Source organism: Sabethes cyaneus, chromosome 2, assembly GCF_943734655.1.
Source record: "Sabethes cyaneus chromosome 2, idSabCyanKW18_F2, whole genome shotgun sequence".
NCBI lineage: Eukaryota > Metazoa > Arthropoda > Insecta > Diptera > Culicidae > Sabethes > Sabethes cyaneus.
In genome coordinates, this window is record NC_071354.1 from 237,486,696 (window position 1) to 237,507,262 (window position 20,567).

General features: G+C 38.1%; 1 protein-coding gene across 1 annotated transcript in view; it reads left to right on the forward strand.

Moving 5' to 3' along the window:
- The window catches only part of LOC128735039 (homeobox protein PKNOX1-like), a 195,857-nt gene that overhangs the window by 38,105 nt on the left and 137,185 nt on the right, over window positions 1-20,567 (forward strand). The window contains exon 2 of the mRNA XM_053829499.1: window positions 8,849-9,087. The gene's annotated coding sequence lies outside the window, so the exon portion shown is untranslated. The remainder of the gene's footprint in view (window positions 1-8,848; window positions 9,088-20,567) is intronic.

Sequence of the window (20,567 nt, forward strand, 5' to 3'; positions counted from 1 at the left end):
AACAACAATTTAAGTAATAACTTTTTGAGTAAACTCTTTTTCACCTTTTTGGTCTCAAAATATTAAAGATAAACCAATTTCAAGTAATTATTGTGAAAATATAAAACTTCTACCTTTTGCCCATTTTTAGCAATAGACCTTTGTTTATAAACGACCCTTCAATTCACATTTCTTCTTGTAAAATGTTTATTTCAACAGACAGCTCAATGTGATGTTCTAAAAAATATTTTGCATATAAAAGAGGAATATTTTTGCTGAAGACTGTTTTGCTTTTTCTGCATTAATTAATAAGATATAACGGATTTTAGGTTAAAAACCGTCTGATAAAAAATCCGAATATCTTAGCCATCTGCAAGTATCTGCAATTAGTTTGCATACTAATTTGTAGGAAATTATTAAAGATATCTGCCCAAATGTGTATTTCAGAGAATACCTGGGAATACCATGGCTGGGAATACCTGGGAATATTGCGGATTTTTTTTCATACATTTTATAACGTAATAAATATGCGTCCTAGCGTTAAACAGTCTTCAACGAAAATATGTATTTCAACATACTAAATAACTTTGTAGAACATTTGAAAGCAATAAAATAATCGTGTGCAAAGTTATTGAGTGTAATTGATATTTAAGTGCTCTTTTTTAATACATCACTAGCTGACCCGGCAAACTTCATACTGCCACCAATTGAATTAAATGCCGTAAATAGTAAATTTTGGATGTACTCAAAGTGTGGGTTAAGGTTTGTGCATTTTTGAGAAGTTTATCTTTTGAGGGAATGGTTAATTGACTACCGGATTTTCATAGAACATCTATTTCTTAAAACTGTGCTAAACCATTAGTTAGAAATAGCAAGCAAAATCGTAAAATTTATTGCCAAATATACACTAAAAACATGTGGAAAATGTTGATTTTTCAATTCTCAGTACCCAACAGTTGTGCTGAGTGTCAATTTATTTTTTGTAAAAGTAGACTCGATGTTATTATATAACGCCTAATTCCGTCTACTGCAGTTAACTGTCTAATGATATGCAATATACATTCAAAACTTTTTGAGAACAGAATCCTTGCACCACCAACTATATTTTCATTGCCGCCGAAATCTATGATTGTTCTGTTCAACGCCCTCAAATGTTTTCTTTCGCCTTTGTGCATTCCCCCATTATTGATTTGAAATTTTGCATGTTCTTTTTTACGCAAATTGTTGGTTTATTAAACATATAATTTGTTGACACTTTCGATTTCCTCTATCAAAATCAGAGCTTTGTTGTGATTGCCACCGTAATTTTTGAATTTAAATTTGATATTCATATGTATGAAATGAGAATGTCAATTAGATTCATTAGATTTTTAATTTTACTTATCAATCGATTGGTAGGAATTTATCGAATGAATTATACTCTACTCAAAGTCCTCAAACAATTACTTTTGTTAGTATATTATACCAATCCGATAGGCTTCATTATTCCTCAAAATATAATCAATGTAATTTGCTAATTTCATTTCTTGCTGGGCTCCTCAAACATACGAAAATGCAAATAAATGTACGCCTTGTCTTAAACCCTTTTTTGTCTTCTTTATTACTTTGGTATTTCAAAACAATTTGAAACAGAATTATAATTTTATGAGCCTTTTTGCACTTTTAGAAGTCTAATCAGAAGAGAAAAGGACAAAAAATAATTAACGTTGTTTTCAATACGATTTATTCTAATGGGTTACATGTACTTTTAGTGTTAATTAATTTCAGCTAATATTCTTATCAAGTACCTACACTTTTCAATTAAATTTAATACATAAAGTATATTCTTCACTTGACGGTCATATAGCTTCATACCTAATTTTTAGTCATTGAAACATTTGTAAGCATGCATTAGAAACGCATACAACGTAGAAAGTTTCCAGTTCTGGTTAATTTCATTAATTTGATAAATGATGTGAAAGAATTAGTTTAAGACTATTAGGCTCTTTTATAAACGGAACCCCCAACGCATTATACAACATTTATTATTTTTTAAATTTGCTAGCCCATGAAACTGTTTATTAGCAAGAATAAAGATTCTGTTTCAATATATGTATATTGCATACCATATTAACGGACAACTACAGCAGGAGGAATTAGGCATTATCTAGAGCTATCGAATTTACTTTTACAAAAAATAAAGTAACAGCCAGCTTAACTGTTGAGTGCTATTAATTGAAAAATCAACATTTTCCACATGTTTTCAATGAATATTTGGCAATAAGTTTTAGGATTCTGGAAAGATTACCATTTCTAACTAATGTTGATTTCAGATAATCGCCGCCACCGCAATGTTTGTTCGATTTAATCGACGTTTTTCGGCGAAATAAGTATAAAGATGGACTTGGAGAAAGATAAGCCAAATAGAACCTAATGGACGAAAAAGTTGTCCGCAGATGATGAGCGAAGACCAGTAGTAGCTCGAAATGTCCGGACTAACTGGTATTTAAAAATCTTCATACTTATTTCGCCGAAAAACGTCGATCAAATCGAACAAACATTTCTAACTCAGTTTCTAAGTATTTCAGTTTTCAGTATTTCTAACACAGTTGTAACGAACAGATGTTCTGTGAAAATCAGGCGCTATTGACCATTCAATCAAAGTTACCCTCATCAACATGTTTGTTAGCCCAGCAACGACGCTTCATATTGAATGCGACGCCGGTTGATTTGCACCGATAATAATCATAGTAGTCTAAAACATTGTCTATGCGACGAATGGCGGGAAAAGTAAAATATCGGTTTTTTACTATTTTTCAGTTTTTCGCGTAGATTTTTAATATTTTTTTTGCGTATAAACCTGACGCAAACCAAAACACATTAACTGAAAAAAGAATCATGCAATTCTGTCCTGCCGTTATTGAGTTTATCCCTTACAAACAAACGAACCAACTTGGTTTTATTATATAGATTATATTTCGTAACCGGTAAGAGATAGATAGTTGCTTTATTCAGCAAAGTTGCTTATTTTAGTATTTTCTGCAACTTTTGGAGAAAAAAACTTTTTAATTTTAAAAACTTTGTTTTTTAAAATTATTTAAGAAAACAAAAGTTTGTATCACCCTAATAGGTGAATTCATGGTCACCCTATTAGTTCAGAAAGATGCGCTATATTTTATTATTTTACTTCTCCGAAGACACCACCCTTGAAAAAATACACATTTTTCATCAAACGGTTTTTAGCCTAAAAACAGTTATATTTTATTAATTAATGCAGAAAAAGCAAAACAGTCTTCAGCAAAAATATTCCTCTTTTATGTGCAAAATGTTGTCTAGAACATCACATTGAGCTGTCTGTTGAAATAAACATGTTACAAGAAGAAATGTGATTTGAGGGGTCGTTTATAAACAAAGGCGAAAATGGGTAAAAGGCAGAAATTTAATATCTTGAGAAAAAATACTTGAAATTGGGTTATCTTTAATATTTTGAAATCAAAAAGGTGAAAAAAAATTACTCAAAAAGTTATTACTTAAATTGTTGTTAAAGTAACACGTAAATATTGGACGACTCCTTCAAAAGATGCATCATTTTTTTATTCAAAAAGTTGCCGAAGTTTACATTGAGCTGAGACACGCCGCTTAACCGCAAATATATTTGTCCCGAAATTTCAATTTCTGGCCCATAGTGCAGGTGCCTAGACAGCGAGTCACCGACCTTTCAAAAGCATGTTTTAGCTTCGAAAAATAATCATCATTAGCTTGAATTTTCAAATTGACACCAACTGGTATTAAAATACATACTTGCTACATCTTGATGCCCACTCGTCATTTCTCCCTTCGCACTATTTATTTTTCACTTTTCGATCCTCAGTGCTCACTATTCACTGTTCTTTTCTAATTACGTACTCGTTTGTCACTTCTCACTGCTCAATACCCTTTAATTATTGCACACTACTCACTATTCATTTCTCACTCCTCACTTCTAACTACTCAGTTCTCGCTTTTCATTACTCACTACGCACTACTCACTTCTCGTTTCCTACTATTCTCTTCTCACTTCTCACTACACATTTCCGGGGAAAAATTCTTCTAGCGATCAAGAACGCAACCCAAGTAACCATTTTAAAGCCAGGGTCAGTCCCGGAGTAGTGGTTAGCATTCTCGCCTCTCATGCTGCGGACCCGGCTTCAAATTCCAACCCCACAGAAGTCATGAATGGCCCAAGCTGTTAAAGTGACTATAATCTAACAAAAAAATTTTAGGCCGCTTGATTTTACCCGAACTTCCCGAATTACGATGGCACGCTGATGTTGACGTCAGTTACATGATAAAATTCAATGCGCATATGCTGCACGACTAAGGAAATTGGTGAAAAATTATTATTTATTCTATATCTATAGGATATTGCATTATACTCGCTGTATACCAAAGCAATTTTCTGCTAACGGCTATATGTTTTCAAGTTAGCAATGTTGCAAATCGAGCGAGAAGCAAACGATGCTGACCCGTACGCTTGTGATTGTGAGAAGTACAGCATCTACCTCAGGTGCGAGTGTCGGCCTTCGTGAGCGTTAGGCATCAACCACTAGGGCTGCAATGACGAGCGAGCGCAACGGCAACTAAATACACACTCCCCAAGCAACACAGCTTGTTATAGAACAGTATTATATTACAAATATCAGAACTTCTCTATTACCTGAAAAGCGCAAAAAATTGAAGTCTAATGAAACAAGAATTGAAAGAAGTATGTATCGGGTTATTTCATACCAATTAAAAACGTTATTATAGCATAAGCTACAATTTGTTCTTTCAGTAGTTTGAAGTTAGTAATGGAGACATAATAAAAACTTCGTGTTGACATGTTCACAAAACAAACAGTATACATTTGATATGAGCTGTCAAATAAATTCATGTTATCCCAAAACATCTCAAAACCTTAATAATAACGACATATGTTTTCAAAATACGTTTATAGTACTCTTAAGCGACTACTTTTCACGAATATTATTTTCCAACTTGTTTTGTGTGTTACTTGGGTCGCAAAAACCCTTGAAAAACTAAAAAAGGAAGTCCAAGAGAGATGCTCATGGCAGTGCGTTAGCTAGAACGAGAACGCGTGTGAGAGAAAATTAGACCACACTTCGCAATACTGGTGGAAAATGTTTTCCACCGTTGAGGTAATCGGTTTTGTTACAAGAGCTAATAACCTGATTCCACTTGGTCAGAAGGCAGCTTTAGAGCAGTCATCAGAAAGCTCGGGTGGAGCTCATAGTTTTATTAGCGGTTTTATGAAACTGATCATGAAAACCACTAGAGGAACATCATAAAACTTAATTGTTTTGATTTTTGGTTCTCTATCCATGCTTATGTCTCATTTCACTTTTCTAACTAATCAGTTTTCTAGCTACTCATTTCTCATTCCTCACTACTTACTTCTAACTATTTGGTTGTCACTTTTCATTATTCGTTTCCCACTACTCACTTCTCACTATTTCGTTCTAATTTTTTATTACTCACTACTCACTTTTCACTTCTTTTTACTTAGCACACATTTCTCACTCTTCATTTTTTACTATTTAGTTCTCATTACTCACTTTGAACTATTCATTACTCGCTTCTCATTTCTTATCTCTCATTACTCATGTCTCAAAAAAAGCAAAGCCGTGTGCTTAAACGTCTTTCTAAGACTCGATCCTTCTTTATCGACAGACTTCACAGCCGGCTGTTAGAGTTACAGTACAGGGCTAGTTCAACGATCCTACTGACTCTATTACTACTCACTACTTACTACTGCAGTTTATCACAGCTCTAACGAATAGTGAGTTTGAATAGCTAATCGAACTGTTAGCAGGCATTACAGGGTTCTGTAGGCGACGTCCTTGCGCGTAGAAATTCTCCAGTGGGCATGCGACCAGGTTTTTCTGCAAAGCGTACACGGACTTTTAGCCTTTCATGGAGCCCGCGCTTGGTCTAAAGTGAAGGTGGGGTAAAAAAACGCTTTGAACAATTTCAGGCGCGTGCTCGTTATGGCAGCGGAAGCAAAATCGTAGAGTTATCGAAGGTTTGCGTTGGTTTTTTCCGCATTGCTGGTTTACTAGGCTGTCCCATTTCAGATCGGTCTGGAAAATGAAACCCAGATTTTTCGCACGCTCTATACACTCAATAGTCGACCCGTTCAGAAGCAGACAGAAGTTAAAAGGTTGGTTGAATCCGTGTTTCTACGATGACTCTTTAAAACCATTGCTGTGCTCTTCGAGTGGTTGACGAGTGGTTGCTTGCTAGATCTTCGTACATCATCCTAATCAGTTAATGAGAAGTTATACGTCATTCGGGTACATCTAAACGTTATCCGCATACATCTGTATTGAGCAGAGGTCCTATCACTGAGCCTTGAGAACTTCAGATGTTGAAAAACCCACTTCGGACTGTTGCTCTCCACAGAACACGACTTGGGCTCGTTTCTTGAAATACGACTCTACTAGGTTAACAGCAGAAACGGTAAAGTTCAACTTAAGTAAGCAGTCGAGAGTTCATCAATCTTACTGTTTCGATTAGCGCAGTCTCATCGGTCAAATTCCACTCCTCATCCAACGACGCTAGTGCTTCTTTAATGCTGCACACAATTCTCTCCCACTATCCACCTATATGGGGCGCGAATGGGGAATTAAACCGCATTCTTTCGGGCGTCGCCTAAGGTCACCGTGCAGTCCAAATCGATTGACTCTATTCGAATTTGGAACTCCCAACTGGCACTGGTTTTATGGTATTAAAATGGCAGCAACCTGATCAAACAGGCTTATTGCTGTTATTATGAAGAATATTAGAAGAACACCGAAATAAACCAAAAAACTGTCCAGAAATTAAAACAATGGAGCCTACCGTACATTGTAGCATTATAATCGAGATAAAATTAGATTTGGGATTGCTCCAACTAGATCTTTCACAAATTTGGTTTAGTCTCACATTTATTTAAAATATTTTAATAATCTAATCCAACTATTTTGCTTGTTTTTCCTGCAATGTCAACATAATTTTTTATTTGTTGAGTTTATTAGTATATTTTTAGTTATACAGTTATATATTTATCTGTATTTTAGTTATCGTAATTTTTTTGTATGGAAATACTGTTGTGATTCTACATCATTTTTTATTATAATTAAAATTCAATAGGAAGATCATGGGCCATCAGTGTTTATAATTCAATTATTTTGAACAATCTCTACTGATACAAACGTTTCAGCAGTTTTTAGATTATTTTCTCAATTTTTTGGGCCATAATTCATGGTTTTGCCAAAGTAAATCAGAAAGCATATCAAGTATAGATTCCAGACAAGGCACTTTAATTCATTTGAAAATATTTATTGTATGCATTCCTCACAGTTTACAAACATAAATCATTATCCAAGGCGAACATGTATAGAGCTGCTAAAACCTCCAGTAAACTCTATCATCCCGGGAAAGAAAACTTTCTATAATCATGAATCAAATTTCGTTTGTCAACACATTTCATTAAAATTAAATCCACTCTCGTTTCGTGCCCATCGAGGACACAACAGCGCTGCGATTACCCACGCATACACATTTCCACACCCCATACATACGCACACACACACACACATGCACACTGCCTCCAGTCGGCTAATGGGAAATCCATAAATATGGTTCCCTTTCTTAAATCTTCACAGACGCGGCGTGCCGTGAGCGGCTGCGGCCACAAATCGTCATCGCCGTTTCATCCATGTCCGTCACTGTCGGAGTCGAAGGGTGCACGCGCAGTCAGTCACTCACTCATTCGCTCTTTCTCTTTACTACACTACGCTACCGCCTCTTCCGTCCGCTCTCCGGTTGATTTATACCACTCATCGTCCGCCAGTCAGTGGGTCGGAAAATGAGCGATCATTTACGGCAACCACCCACCGCCACCCCCAGGCGAGTTGTGTGATAGCATCGATGAGGATTGAGGAGCATGGAACCATTGTTATCCTTTCAGTTCGCTCTCCCGTCGATGAGTGAACAAACAGTGTTGCCTGGTTGCACCATGAAGGCACGTTGGTCCCTTAGCCACACTGTGTGTATGTTGTGTGGAAGCACATGTTTGCCTCCGGCGCCTACTTTTTTGCGAGAGTTACGCTGCGGACGCCCAAGGATACGGATGCATTGCATTTTTTTTTCTAGGGTGATTCAATTCAAGCCGGGATTCCGACGCACGGTGCGCGAGCAAGTGAGTGTTCTCATTCCCTGTTTGTCCTTCAGTGAGTAGCGAGTTCGAGTGGTGGCTTTCCTCCTGGCTGCTGCTGCTGGTGTGACGTTGTTGACGTTCCACGGTCGCTGCCGGATGCTGGCTTCTCTTTGATCTCATCTCGTCGTTCGTTAGCGTCGTCGTCGTCGTCACTGTCAAAACTCTTAGGTTGGCCAGACGCGCGTCTGTGTGTTCGTGCGAGCCGTGTAATAATGCCTGTGTTGTGCTCCCTGGCAGTATCCTTCGCTGCGCTCCGATAGGATCGCAAAATTTATTTGGAAAAACTCATACCCAACCCGGTCGGAGTCGAGTTGGTAAAAGAGTGTTGTCTTCTCTTGTCGGCCGTCAGTCAGTCAGGAGACAGTGACGGGATTTCCACGGTTCGGATTAAGCATTCCTCGAAAAGCGGATTTCAGGAGTTTGTGTCCCTGTCGGTTTGTGCGGAGTGCGGATCTACTTCAGTAATCCTGTTTTCTCTCAGTGTGGGAGTTAATTTTTCTTCCTCAATCTCGCAGACCCCAGCAGGCTGTGCAGACCTGTGCTGTGTTGACGCCAATCAATCAATTTTTCACTAGACGGAATATTAGCGCAAGCTTTTGCCTACAGTAGTTACTAACACGGTATAACTTTTCTCTGATCTGTTATTTCCAGATGATTGACAGTGTTTGAGAAGCGAAAAGGCTGAAAGGATTATAGTTCCTGTCTGTGCGTGCAGTGATTTACCAGTGCTAGTGAGTGATAGAGGAAAGGTCCTACAAAAAAAATCTTGACAGATTCAATCGTTAGTGAGAAATCAGTGTTTTTCAGTAGCAGCAGCAAAGTCCGAGTACATCAAAATCTCGCCTCGACCGACGGCAGCGTTACTCTGTGTGGTGGAATGCCCCTAAACCGTAAGTGTTTTGCCAAACAAGTACCCTATCACAAATTGCCGTGGAGTGGATGAGTTTTAAATAAACAAAAAATGTGCTTACGAGAGAAAACTCGCCGCCATTTGTGCAATAAAATTTTATTTGTTTTCCTTTTGAATGCGAGCGATGATACGGGACGGGGCTCAAGCCGGGCCTTTGGCCCACCTATCCATCCACGCGTAATGTATTTACACTCGCGTATATTCGCACTCGCTGCTGGAATGTGTGTTCATCCGCCTTCCCGTGCTGGGGAAAAGGGGAACGGTACGGCACGGCACGGCATGGCAGCGTGTACCAGCGCAGTTGGTTTCATTCATGTTTTAGCAGGTCCTTTCTAGTGTGCTCTAGTGCCGCCCGCGTGTCCTGAAATCACCGCGAACACCGGAATGGGGCTCACCTAAATCCCTTAACGCGCTCGGTTTGCCTGCATAGATTGTGGTGGAGCTTTTTTTTGTGCCTGTAGGGTAGTTTCGTTAATAATGGGTGTCGTTAGATAAATATTTAGAATCAGAGATGAAACCAATGAGTCGAATAAAGTTAACTAAATTTTAACTACGATAAGAGATTGTTAGCTATTTTTGATGTATAGCTTCATATTTGAGCTTAATTTTCAAATGAAGATAATACTGGAATATTGCAGCACTGTGCAATCTTCTTAGCTCATAATGCACACAAACATTAAATTTAGTTTGAGATTCTTTTGCCATCAGCATAAACAATTAGCATTAAATACATAGCATAAGCGAATTGTTGTATGCTCGAGTCGTACTTGGTATAGACTGTTAAAGTCAGTCAAGCAATCAGTGGTAGCATTGACCCAAAAAGCAAAGATTGCTCAATAAAATTAATTCTCCAGCATGGATTGGCGAACTTTAGTAGTAAATAGACGAGGAAATTGGCTTATCTTAAAAACTGTTCAATCGTTTGCTCTGCCCTTGAATGATCTCAAATATTGCTTTTCATCAGTATGAACCATTTTCTACAGTATACAGAACAAAACAAAAACTGAACAAATTTTCCCATCGCACAGTGGTCCAGAATCGAAAAAGAGCGAACATTAGCAATTGGGTAAAAAATGCGTAATTTTTCAAGGGTGCTGTCTTCCGAGAATTTTGGTTAAAATATCAATTACCTTACATCCTCTGCATCTTACTAGATTCTTTCGCTTTACAGCTATTTCCAAATTTGACAATTAGACAATTGGAATTATGTAAAGAATTGCAATCAACTAATTGACACAAAGCAGCAAATAAAACGCTCAAAAACTATTCTCGGATAAGGCAGTCGCTGATTTTCTTCGCTGTGAGGATTACTGTGTCAAGATTCTAGCTGATATATTTCCAGACTATCAGCAACATTCAACTTCCAGATTGAAGAAGGTGGATGTTTTCAGGGGTTAATGGATGGATATTCTCGAATATACGTTTCGCTATTTTGGACTTAGTTTGCCCAATGTAAACTTTTTCACAATGGCTACAAGCAATTTTGTAAACCCCTGCTATGTTTAACAATTCAATTTTATCTTTAGTAGACCCCAATCTATAGATAAAATAAAAATTGAAAAATTTCGATGCCGTGTTAATCTATTATACCAATTCGCAAGATAAAATTAGTTGCGCATATGCTGTACAACTACGGGAACTACTGAAAATTTATTATTTATTCTATTTTATGGGATACTAGCTGACCCGACAAACTTCGTATTGCCACAAATTAAACTGTGTTGTACATAAATCGTGAATCTCAGATGACCTTTGTCACAATCTTGAGTTTTGCAAGTTTCTGGGGAGTTCATGGGTGTTTTAATATACAAATTTTCCTCACAGTAAAGTAGAAAACAACTCCTCCCATTGCTTAGCCTGATAAAGTAAAGCGGATACCATTTAAATATTCGCCATCATTACAAACTATTTCACCGAATACCATTTTGCGAAACACCATTGGTCGGGTCACCATAACGCGGAATATAGAGTTTCACAGAATACCATTTTGCGAAAAACCTTACGCGGAATGTACCGTTTAACGGAAAATATTTTCGTATAAAGTATCATTTCGCAGGGGTGACCCAACTGAAGGAAAGTAATAGAGGTCAGTAGATCTAGGAAAATAAATAAACCTAGATAGACGTGATCTCCACGGGGGGCTGCCCCTGTCCCCCCCCCCCCCCCCCGGCGCTTCCGACGGCAGGTCGACGGCAACACTCGCGGCTTGTGGCCGTTTCGCGCTGAAGTATCTAATGTTACTATTGATAGGTTTTGGTGGTCTTGTTATTGACTAATGTTTTATGAAAGACTCTAAAATTTCTTGAGTTCGATTAGTTTTTGTGTAACGTAAAAAATTCTGTTTTATTTGTATGAGAGTCCATATCCCCCAACAACAGGGGTGAGGGGTCTCAAACCATCATTAAAAAAACTCCTGCCTCCAAAACCCCCCACATGCCAAATATGGTTCCATTTAATTAATACATTCTCGAGTTATGAGGAAATTTGTATTTCATTTGTATAGGAGCCCCCCTCCTAAAGTGGAGAGGGGTCTCAATTCACCATCGAAAAAATTCTTGTCTCCAAAAACATCCACATGCCAAATTTTGTTCCATTTGCTTGATTAGTTCTCGAGTTATGCAGAAGTTTGTGTTTCATTTGTATGGGAGCCCCCCCTCTTAGTTGGGGGAGGGGTCTCTAACCATCATAAGAACCTTAGATTCACGCCGATTGGTTCAGTAGTTTTCGATTCTATAAGGAACATACGGGCAGACAGACAGAAATCCATTTTTATAGGTATAGATTTTGTTATGGTTGCCTTAAACCAAACCGATCAGGATGATCGGATAGTAAAACTTTAATCACAGACAAACAGACAAGACACTCGCGATAATTCCATCGTCCAATCGAAAACCACTCATTTTTCAAAAAAGCATGTTTCGCAACATGGCCACACCGCAGCGCGCGGGTGTTGCTTTGAGTTTTCAGTTTTAAAACCATCCAAATGTACAAAACCCTACAGCATAAAACCCTGCAAATGCAAGCTACTCCGCAACATGCATAACAGAGGGTGCTAGTGTGCAAGCAAAATGTGTAGAATGATGGTTTTTAAAGGATTTTCTTCTAAGTGTCATGTCAGTTCGTCAGTGCTTTAATCTTTTTGCTCACGGATGTTTTTTCAAATTAACAAAGCTGGTTGATTAATTTAGTTTATTCTTAAAGCAAACGGTTTTATTGCTGCTGTGAGCAGAGCATGGTAAAACTACTTGAGTTTATAGCCTGACTCTGCACGAACTCATAACAACCGTCTCAAGAGTGAACCTCTTAGTAGGAAGGTAGTTTTATAGCGGTCATCAGAAGATCACCATTCTAGTAGAGCTCATAGTTTTATTTGCGGTGTATGAAAATGGTCAGGAAAACCACTAGAAGAACGTAATAAGATTCAAATTGCTGCTTGGGATATCTACTACATTTAAAGCTAGCGTATCACTTATGCTAGCTTAATTTATAAAACTAGTTACCCTGATCGGCGATGCGAATCGGACCCCTTGGACTCTAGCACGCCTCTTTTAAAATTTTGAAATCTGCGTTCTATAAGTGCGTCACTATTGCAAAGCAAATATTTCGTCAGCACTTTAAAAAATATTTGTAATGGCCTTACCCCTGGTTTCATTGTGGTATAGGGCAATATCAAGAGGATACGAGTTCAAATACACTTACAGCTAGCTAGAAAACCACAACAAAACTATAATAAATAATAATAAAGCAAATTTATTGTGGTTGCTTATATTACTACGTTAAAACTTGTTGGCTGCACTAGCTCTTATAAACTTACTATAAATGTAGCACAGCAATACAAAATGGCGCACCAATCAAAATTTATCTTATCGCGGTTGCTTGTCAAACCGAACAAAATGATTAATAATTATAATATTTAGAAAATGATAACAATAACAATAACAATATTTTTTGTTCATTCAAATTATTTTATATTATATTTTCCCAAATTTGTCTACTTTCCAAATAATCTACCAAAAATTTTCGGAGAGGTAGATAAAACCGGTAAAGCACTGTAGTAGAATTTAATTAGAAAAGTTTTCTTCTTTATTTAATTTCAGGGATCTATGTTAACTTCATTTTATACCCGAAATACGTACGGGAATTTTGTCGAGAAAAAATCGATTCCGATCGGGAAAATGGAACATAAAAGAAGTCGAGTGACCATCTCGTAACTATTCCGAGGCACCTGTTTGTCTATAACGATGATTATCGGTGTAAATTATTATTTCAAAATATATATATAAAAAAGTAGACCGAAACTGATACCCTGCGGCACCCCAGAATTTATTTATAAACGTAGGATAACCCGAGCAGGTGCGAAGAGCAAAATAATACAAAAACAATAACAAACTGTGTTATAATGCTATATTTTGTTATTACATAGATATGGAGATACATTGATAACACATTTTGTTATTGAATAGATATTTGAAACAGTGGTTGTAAGATAAGTATAATAACTGATTTTGTTATCATATCTTATTTTGGCCTTAAAATGACATTCGATGTATTTCATACAATTTTTTTTATTGATTAAAGAAATTTTAGATTATAAATATTTTATAAAAGGATTTTTTATATCTCGTATACTACTGCATTTGTTATTCAATACCTTAATAATACTAAAATATGTTATTCCAAACTCGGAATACAGTCATGTTATTGTTTTGTTATTCAAATAACACAAGTAGTTATTCTTTTAGCCTTAAAGGAGTAAAATTGTGATATTATTTTTTGTTATTTTACCAACTATGTCAGCCAAAACAAGACCAAATTTTGATATGAGTTATTCGATTTCCAATAACACATTTTGATATTATTTTGCTATTCGCTCCTGCTCGGGAACATCTGGATCAATCTCAACGGTCAAACTGTTCCAGATAGGAAAGACCAAAAATTTAGTTTAACATGATTTTGTCCTGTGATGATTTTGGCAAGTGAATTGCCAAAAATTCAAAATTTTCATATATTTTTGATGATAGCTACCAATGATCTCTTCAATCAAAGGTTAAATTTTGACTACCGCTGAACTAAGTACTATAACAGTTTGACAAATTATACCTTAACTAGCGGCGTTTCTTAAGGGTCATTCGGAACTTGCGTTGCTGGCCAATACGGAAGTTTCTTCGTAAATAGTTGCTTTGTTAATATTTTCTTGAATGTATTTCCCTTCAGCCATTAGACCACACAATTGAAAGGTGAAAACTTTGATTAAAAGGACCAACGAACGGTGGAATTTTAATCATTTGAAGTCGGAATTTTTTCATTTTAAGTTTCTTCTAATGTACAGGAATAAAATACACCATTATGGTTATATTTTCACTTAATTGCTTTATTGGATCTCCTCTCCATAACCAAAGGGTATGAAATGGAAAAGGCTGCTAGGAAAAAGCGTCCAACACGAACATAGCTCTAGCCCTCCCAAGACCCTACCTAGCGCCTCCACGTGGCCATACCTGAAAATACTTCAATTTGTATAATTGAGTAGCCAAGCTGGTGTGGGGTCGTAACCTTACAAATGTAGTTTTAGGCAACCATTAAACCATGCGACTTTATTTTCAAGTATTATATAATTTAGACTAATATTTTTGGCAAACTAATCCATTTTCAGAGAGCGAAATAAGGAGGGTCCGGAGTATCACTTAACCTTTATTAGCAAAGATACTCCCAACGACTGTAAATAAATCATTATCTATGTCTATGGAAAGCGTTTGGTACGGGAGGTCCACGCTTTCTTCCTTCTCCTTGATTTCAAGGAGTTTGATGGAATCAGGTATTTTTTCTGGTTCCATTTGATTCCTTGGAATTCTCTCTGCGGTACATACTGCGCAGTTGGCCTGGCCGTTGACAAGAAAAATGATTGATTCAAGTAATCGGCCTTCAAGAATTGGCTGCTTTAGTGTGAGATTAGATTAGATTAGATTATTGGATCTCCTCTTCATAACCAAATACCTGCACCGTGTCCTTGACCACTCCCATAAAGTTCCCAGTTCGTATTCTAAGGAAGTATTGGGTTTATTCTTTCATTCAAAGAAAATAACGGCTAAAGCATTTCAAGCTCCGTTGCTTCAAGGATGGTGAATTAGATGTTGACGACCGTGAAGAAAGACCACACTAAATTGGAGACGTTGCAGGATGAAGATCCAGGACAAACGCAGGAAGCGCTTACTTCAGCATTGGTAATTCCCAAGTCAATAAGTGCTTCAACGGCAAAAAAGAAGTTCCATCTCTAGGGAACGGTGTAGAATTCTATTACAACATGAAACATTCGACGTCAGGTTGCAAAATGCGTTAAACCCTACTTGGAAGCACAAATTGCGCTGTCCGATTATTACTTATCCCCTACCATCAGAGCTTTAAAAACATGGTCGAGGAACGCTGGCAGTGGCTCTACACTGGGCGATTTCCATGATTTGTGCTGAAGATGATAATCTACCGGGGGAATGGATGGAAGGAGGTTCTGGTCTCATCTACAAAAAGAGTGATCGGCTCGACTACTGCAACTACCACGGCAATGAGCTGGTAAACGCCGTCTAGAAGGTACTCTCTCAGTCTCAAATCCTGTTACGTAGAAAGTCACAATTAGCATAAGGTTTATTGGCGGGTTTCAAGAGAGTTCATGCCACTGTGGATGTAATTTTTACCATCCAAAGGTCTTGCAGAAATATCGGGATTATGATGTGCCCACGCAAAACTTCTTTATTGAATTCAAAGCAGCGTTGGCCTGTTGATAATGTCAATCTATACTTATAAAAATGGATTACTATCTGTCTGCCCGTTTGTTCCTTATAGAATCGAAAACTACTAAACCGACCGGCATGAAAATTTGCATGTAGGGGTTTTTGGGATCAGGGAAGGTTCTTATGGTGGTTAGAGACCCCTCCTTACATTAAGAGGGGGGGGGGGGCTCCCATACAAATGAAACACAAATTTCTGCATAACCCGAGAACTAATCAATCAAATGGAACCAAATTTGACATGTGACGGTTCTGGCGGTAAGAAAAGAATTATTAAAAAAGTTCACGATTTCGAGCAATCAAACCACTGTGCAGCCGTGCGATTCGGCGGCTATTATCAGTCGATCAGAGGTTTCACAAGCTACTACGGTCGAACAGTCTAAGCACCAGTATAAAGTGTACCCTGCACAAGACGCCCCAGCAAACATTTTCGTACGTATGTCAAAGTAACAAATATGATATATGTAGGGGAAACAAGGGAGACTTGATCCCCATTTTGTTTTATGTATATTTCTCAAAAGTCCACGAGAACAAAACCCTGGGTTTTCAATTTTTCGACAGTTTACAATACAGCTTACTGCCTACAATTTATCAGTTAGTGATACGTAGCGCTAATCAAAAGATATGGGATATTTTGGAAAGTACAGAAAATTGTACATATTCAAAATATGCGGGAGACTTGATCCCCAGTTTAGGCACAATTGATCCATTTGCAAATATATATTTTTAAAGCTCAACTTTCATTTGGAAGTTTTATTAAAATAGGCCTAGTTCATGTAGTATCATTATTTAGTGTACAACAGCTTAATTCAAAAATATAAAAAGTATTTAGAAATCGTTAAGTCCATCGATCTGTAAAAGTATAGCTTTGGACATCTTTTATAATCTGCGACGAGAACTTTTTCGTTGGGTTTGAATTTTCGAAGCATTATATTTTTCCTGTTTAATAATCAGAGCAGCCTCCAGCTTCAATTTCGTTAGTGCATCTGTAAGGATGTGTATCTCCTCGTTTTCCTACTCTTCGCATATTTTTACGTGGCGATGCCTTTGGAAATGGTTTTATATCTACAGGTGTTTAGATAATTGTATTGTTCGGAATCATCGGGTACCAATGATTAATAGAATTCTTCAAAGAAGATGAGTCGTTTTGTTTAGATAAATACTTCCGTCCGAGCGGTCTTTCTTCTTCCTTGTAAAATGCACGGGTTGCTCCTCCATAGTCCGGTTGCTAAATGATCTTTTCAGAAGCATTTTTTCGTTTTCTCACATATCGCTTAAGTGTCATTACATTCAAGTTGAACATTTTTGCAGTCGTTCTGGCCGGATCTCCGGACTATTCGTGATTTTTACATGACGAATGTTTACGATATGAAGAATTGTTCACTTTATTATTTACGACATAACGGATTCCAAGCTCTTCAGTTCCTAATAAAAGGATCAAGTGTCACTGAAATTATGTGGATCAAGTGTACCTGTCGTAGTAAGTTTTACTGAAAATTAATTTTGTAAAATATATACAAGTTTTATTGCAAAATGTATATAGTATCAATGAATACACATGTTTAGCTAATTTTTTGTTTGAAAAGCAATTAAAAAATTTTAAGACAGTTCTCCGTAGCCAAAAAGTTGGACTTCACTAAAAAAAGAAGTATAGAGAATTATTCCGTTGCAAATCTTATTATATTATATTTTCCTTGCAATGTAAAAATTTATTACATTTTTGTTTTGCAATTTTGTTACTTGAATGAAATGTACAACTTTATTTTTTTCTGCATAAAAAAAACATTGTATTTACTGAGAAACAATGAATGGATCAATTGTCCCAAGGGATCAAGTCTACCTGGTCTCCCCTACCGATATATATCTAAAAAAATCGTATTCGATGCACGAAACCAGCATATGCGTACTGTTTTGGAGGCGATATACATACTGCAAATTAAATGAAAACAATTCACATTCATAAGTGTTTGTATACGATGAAATCCGACTCAACATGATTAGTTCCATAATGCTATACAATTCTGTGACGAAAATCGTATGTGAATCAGTAACTATCATTTTGTACGAATAAATGTAAACTAGGGTGCGCTTTATTAAGCTTTATGTACGATTTTGAGTTTGTTTAGCGATATTTAAGACAATTTTTATACATTATTATACGATTTGTGGATTGCTGGGGCTTATTATACCAGTTATTCTGTGCGGGCATGAAATGTGGACGGCGCTGGAGCAGAACCTGCGAATGGTCGGAGTTCTTGCGAGACGAGTGCGAAGAACGATCTTCGGCTACGTACTGGAGAACAAAGTATGGAAGCGGAGAGTAAACCATAAACTAGCGCTGCTCTATAGCAAACACTAATATTCAAAAGGTAGCTGAAGCTGGACGAATACGAAGGGCAGGGCATGTTGCAAGAATGCCGGCCAACTATCCTGCACAGATGGTGTTCGCTTGGCGACAATTACACGATGTTCAGGGAAATCTTGTTCATCGTGCTAAATCTTGTTCAATGCTAAAACTTATATGAAACATAACTTTCCATGAGTTTTTTTTTCATGAGTTCCATTTTTCTACTCGGAATAAGTTTTATAACCCGAAACCGAGACTGCCCATGGGATATCCACTTTCAGACTTTGTATGTGAGCTATCCATAGTGAATACAGAAAATAAATTAGGCTAATTGATCGCCGATTTAAATAGAAATTATTCAATACTCATCCCAACAAACCTTAAACTGTATTTCGCTGGATTGGTATTTCGAACGAAAAAGCTTCTAGCTTGTTCCGTGCGGTAACTTTTCACACAAACTGGGATTGATTTTAAAAGTCACAACAGCAGACAGCCAACACGCATTTTGCATCATCGTTAAACAAACCACCTTTACACACTTCACCCTCACTGAGCCCTTTGTCTGACAGAACAGGAGCCAGGAGCCACCGGCACCGGGTTTGGCTTCTTCCATAGCGAAAGAGGTGTGTGTCTTATTTTAGAGTAAAGGTACTTGTTATGATCCTAGGATACTACTTAACTAGGCTACTGTTAAATTACCAATTTTGATTTATTTAAATAAAAATGAATCGCCATTTAGAGTTGCAACCATTTAAACGACATTTGATTCAAGGACGAAAACAGATTCATCGCTGTCAACCCTATGAATAAATCACTTTTACGCACTGATGCCTCAACAGCCCCACCCCCGCCCGTGAACTTCGTTCCGGTTGACTCCGGAGCTTTCTCGCAGTCGCCTGTTTCCCTTTCATTTGCGTTCAAGCGATGTACTCTGAGAACCTGTCCTCATCATCATGCCAGAGGAGCGAACGGCGGGTGGAAAACTCAACGGCATGCGGCAGAGATAAACTCATCGATCGGAATTTTCTCTTCAGAAGCGAAGAAGGAATGAAGGATGGTGGAGAAAAGAAAAAAATCCAACCAATTTTGATACGATAAGCGCCGACCGAACAAAAGAGCAGCAGCACCAGCAGCGGAGTGGCGTCTGCCTTTTTGATGTTCTTTCGACGACTTTTTGCCTGCCGCCGTTCATCACTCGGCACTCGGCAAACCACCTGAGGGGCTGCACATTAGCGCTAATGGTACAGCCTGGCAGAAAGCCTGTATTTACGGCCGCCCGGCCGGGGATGCAGCAAAACAGCCAGAGCATGATGGTGCGTGAAATCCATCCTAGCAGTGTGTTCTTGATTGGTTTGCGTGGAAAATGCTACCACCCACAGCCTCTAATGGATCAGCCAGTCAGTTATAGTGAGCCAACCCTGTTTCAGTGAGTTGCAGATAATGGTTTCTAGTTTGTGATTTTATGCTACAAACATTACGGGTTCGAGTGGTTTTTCATCTTCATTTTGTAGCCGTTTACCACTCGAACATTTCGATTCGTCAATGCCAATCATTATCGAAACTTCCCCGAAAGTCCACTGCAAATCGAATAAAACATCCCTGGCTGGCTGAAAATCAGTCGAAAAATGTTTTGTGTTTCATTCACTCCGCACCACCGGAGAATAGAGCGCTCACTCAAACCGTCGATTATCCGTGTCATTGTGATTTTGTTCCGCACATAAACATGGTGCAGGACTCTCGGCCGTAATTCCCGACGACTCACCCACCGGTTATCCTGCGGTTCGTCGGATCAGCGGTACCAGCAGCAACAACAACAACAACGAGAACAAGCACAGCGCAGCGGATCGGATTTCGGTGATATCCTGCCGATGGATGGTTGCTGCCAGCAAGCCGTTGTTGCGCCACGGGTCGCCTCTCGTCATAAGCCGTTTACAGTCTATTTCCGATATTCAAATAACCATTTCACGTTGCGTCGCGTGCGCGCACTGCCCCATTGTTGGGGAATGGGCCCACCGCACCGTGCTCTGCTCATTCAGTGGTGCTCAGTGTGGAACTACTATCTGTCATAGTCATGGCTCGCCTCACTGCAGGAGATTTGACCGCCGCACACACGGTGCAATCGATTTGTTGTATGGTTTTGTTTGGGAAAATTGGAACAGTGCCCCCACCCCCTGGGGGGATAGTAGGGGGGTACGCATTTCACTGCTCCTTGCTTGACTGACTGTGTGCACAGGGGTTGTTTGAATAGTTTTGGTTGCAACTAATTTTATCTGCATCGTAACATAAAGCTCGGAAGGGCATTGTTTTCTGGAGTTCAGATTTCCTGTTTTGTTTTGA